Here is a 4,131-nt window from a genome sequence, read left to right as displayed (position 1 = left end):
CAGAGTACAACTGGAGTTGGAATTTGACCAGGAGAGCAACATTAATGCTGCTAATGCTTGCAAAAGCTCTGTGGGATTTTTAACACTCAACCCACCCTGCATGGCATTAGGGAGCTCTGTGTAGCCACAACCACACTGCTGTGTGGTGCTATCATACAGATGAGATGCAAAACCACGGTCCTGCATTCCCTAATATATTTACAACATTGATCAACTGAGATTGACTTCCCAGTAGCCTGTCTCTGACAGTGGCCAGTACCAGATGCTACAAAAGAAGTGCAGGAACCTACTAGGGATTGGATGGTTAAGAATTTGGCTTGAGCCCTGCAGCATGGGATTGAATATCCCCTTCCAAAGTTTAACATTAACTCTGGATAGTCTATTACCTGTATAAATAGCCAATCCCCTTTAAAATCTTGCTAAGTTTTGGGCCTCAGCGACATCCTGAGTCAATGAGTTGCATCGTTTGAGTACGCCTGTGGTGCTGAGCCAATCAGAACTGCCCCTTGGTTTTTTTAAACCCTGCCTCATGGACTGTCTCGCTCAACTCCCCTCCCCACCCCACTCATCTAGCACCACTGCAGTTTTACCAGCATCGGAGCAGGAACCTTCTTCTCTGCAGCGTGTGCCACCTGCGAGAGCCTTGCTATCTTTCTTGCTTCTGTCTCTTTTTCTGCAATGTGTCATTTCTCTCTGTAAAGCGTTTTGAGAGCCTATGCAAAATACAGTTGGGTTACATTTCCGTATCAATTCACCTCTCATTTATACAAAGGCCATTCCCCACGCCCATTGCCTCGCTCTGCAAGCTTGGACTCAAATACTAAACCTCCACCAGATATATTCTTTTGATCACAAACTAAACCAGGCTTTGACCTAAGACCATATTTTTTTATTTCTTTTTATTCTTGACTGCTGGCCTCTATAAACTCCAACTCCTCCGCTGCTCAGAAAGAAAGACCCGGAATGTAAAGAATTATTCCCCAGGAAAGGAACTATTAATTTTTTTAGCAGACAGCGCTAATAATTCAAAACTGGGAGACGCTGCCTGAAGAAATTTCTTTTTGGCTTTGGATATTTATTGTTCCTGGGATTGGGGAGGCACAGAACTTGGTTACTTCGGAAATAACACAGATCGTTGGTGTGCACTGGGCTGAGGCTGAGAGCACACAAGAGGAGAACCAAAGGTGCATCACAAGAGATCTTGGCCAGTTTCATACAGGAAGCTCAACTGCTTCTCCCAACAGGACTCTCATGCTTAAACTAAGCCAGTCACTAAGTGTATTTCAATGACTCTGAACGCTGGATAAATGGCACCCCCAGGCCCTGTAAGGTGCACACCTGGTACTGGCTCTGCAGCTAATATTCAGTGGTCTGTTGAGGTCTAGTGCAGTGATTCTCAACCTAAAAAATTTCAGATGGAGGTGGGGACTTCTTTGGAAATCTTAGACAGTCTGCGGCTCCCCAGAGGTCCACAGGCCGAAAACCACTGGTCTGTGGGAATGACCACCTTTCACAGACCCCTTAGACATAGAATCATAGAATATCAGGGTTGGAAGGGACCTCAGGAGGTCATCTAGTCCAACCTCCTGCTCAAAGCAGGACCAATTCCCAACTAAATCATCCCAGCCAGGGCTTTGTCAAGCCGGGCCTTAAAAACCTCCAAGGAAGGAGATTCCACCACCTCCCTAGGGAACCCATTCCAGTGCTTCACCACCCTCTTAGTGAAACAGTGTTTCCTAATATCCAACCTAGACCTCCCCCACTGCAACTTGAGACCATTGCTCCTTGTTCTGTCATCTGCCACCACTGAGAACAGCCGAGCTCCATCCTCTTTGGAACCCCCCTTCAGGTAGTTGAAAGCAGCTATCAAATCCCCCCTCATTCTTCTCTTCTGGAGACTAAACAATCCCAGTTCCCTCAGCCTCTCCTCATAAGTCATGTGCTCAAGCCCCCTAATCATTTTTGTTGCCCTCCGCTGGACTCTTTCCAATATTTCCACATCCTTCTTGTAGTGTGGGGCCCAAAACTGGACACAGTACTCCAGATGAGGCCTCACCAATGTCGAATAAAGGTCAATGATCACGTTCCTCGATCTGCTGGCAATGCCCCTACTTATACAGCCCAAAATGCCGTTAGCCTTCTTGGCAACAAGAGCACACTGTTGACTCATATCCAGCTTCTCGTCCACTGTGACCCCTAGGTCCTTTTCTGCAGAACTGCTACCTAGCCATTCGGTCCCTAGTCTGTAGCAGTGCATAGGATTCTTCCGTCCTAAGTGCAGGACTCTGCACTTGTCCTTGTTGAACCTCATCAGGTTTTTTTGGGCCCAATCCTCTAATTTGTCTAGGTCCCTCTGTATCTGATCCCTACCCTTCAGCGTATCTACCACGCCTCCCAGTTTAGTGTCATCTGCAAACTTGCTGAGAGTGCAGTCCACACCATCCTCCAGATCATTAATAAAGATATTAAACAAAACTGGCCCCAGGACCGACCCTTGGGGCACTCCACTTGAAACCGGCTGCCAACTAGACATGGAGCCATTGATCACTACCCGTTGAGCCCGACGATCTAGCCAGCTTTCTATCCACCTTACAGTCCATTCATCTAGCCCATACTTCTTTAACTTGGCGGCAAGAATACTGTGGGAGACCATATCAAAAGCTTTGCTAAAGTCAAGGAATAACACATCCACTGCTTTCCCCTCATCCACAGCCAGTTATCTCATCATAGAAGGCAATTAGGTTAGTCAGGCATGACTTCCCCTTAGTGAATCCATGCTGACTGTTCCTGCTCACTTTCCTCTCCTCTAAGTGTTTCATAATTGATTCCTTGAGGACCTGCTCCATGATTTTTCCAGGGACTGAGGTGAGGCTGACTGGCCTGTAGTTCCCCAGATTCTCCTTCTTCCCTTTTTTAAAGATGGGCACTACATTAGCCTTTTTCCAGTCATCCGGGACCTCCCCCGATTGCCATGAGTTTTCAAAGACGATGGCCAATGGCTCCGCAATCACATCTGCCAACTCCTTTAGCACCCTCGGATGCAGCGCATCCGGCCCCATGGATTTGTGCTCATCCAGTTTTTCTAAATAGTCCCGAACCACTTCTTTCTCCACGGAGGGCTGGTCACCTCCTCCCCATACTGTGCTGCCCAGTCCAGCAGTCTGGGAGCTGACCTTGTTTGTGAAGACAGAGGCAAAAAAAGCATTGAGTACATTAGCTTTTTCCACATCCTCTGTCACTAGGTTGCCTCCCTCATTTAGTCAGGGGCCCACACTTTCCTTGACTTTCTTCTTGTTACTAACATACCTGAAGAAACCCTTTTTGTTACTCTTAACATCTCTTGCTAGCTGCAACTCCAAGTGTGATTTGGCCTTTCTGATTTCACTCTTGCATGCCTGAGCAATATTTTTATACTCCTCCCTGGTCATTTGTCCAATCTTCCACTTCTTGTAAGCTTCTTTTTTGCGTTTAAGGTCAGCAAGGATTTCACTGTTAAGCCAAGCTGGTCACCTGCCATATTTACTATTCTTTCTACACATCGGGATGGTTTGTTCCTGCAACCGCAATAAGGATTCTTTAAAATACAGCCAGCTCTCCTGGACTCCTTTCCCCCTCATGTTATTCTCCCAGGGGATCCTGCCCATCTGTTCCCTGAGAGAGTCAAAGTCTGCTTTTCTTAAGTCCAGGGTCCGTATTCTGCTGCTCTCCTTTCTTCCTTGTGTCAGGATCCTGAACTCGACCATCTCATGGTCTCTGCCTCCCAGGTTCCCATCCACTTTTGCTTCCCCTACTAATTCTTCCCTGTTTGTGAGCAGCAGGTCAAGAAAAGCTCTGCCCCTAGTTGGTTCCTCCAGCACTTGCACCAGGAAATTGTCCCCTACACTTTCCAAAAACTTCCTGGATTGTCTGTGCACCGCTGTATTGCTCTCCCAGCAGATATCAGGGTGATTAAAGTCTCCCATGAGAACCAGGGCCTGCGATCTAGCAACTTCTGTTAGTTGCCGGAAGAAAGCCTTGTCCACCTCATGCCCCTGGTCTGGTGGTCTATAGCAGACTCCGACCACGACATCACCCTTGTTGCTCACACTTCTCAACTTTATCCAGAGACTCTCAGGTTTTTCTGCAATTTCA

Source organism: Emys orbicularis, chromosome 7, assembly GCF_028017835.1.
Source record: "Emys orbicularis isolate rEmyOrb1 chromosome 7, rEmyOrb1.hap1, whole genome shotgun sequence".
Lineage (NCBI taxonomy): Eukaryota > Metazoa > Chordata > Testudines > Emydidae > Emys > Emys orbicularis.
This window is presented reverse-complemented; position numbering follows the sequence as displayed.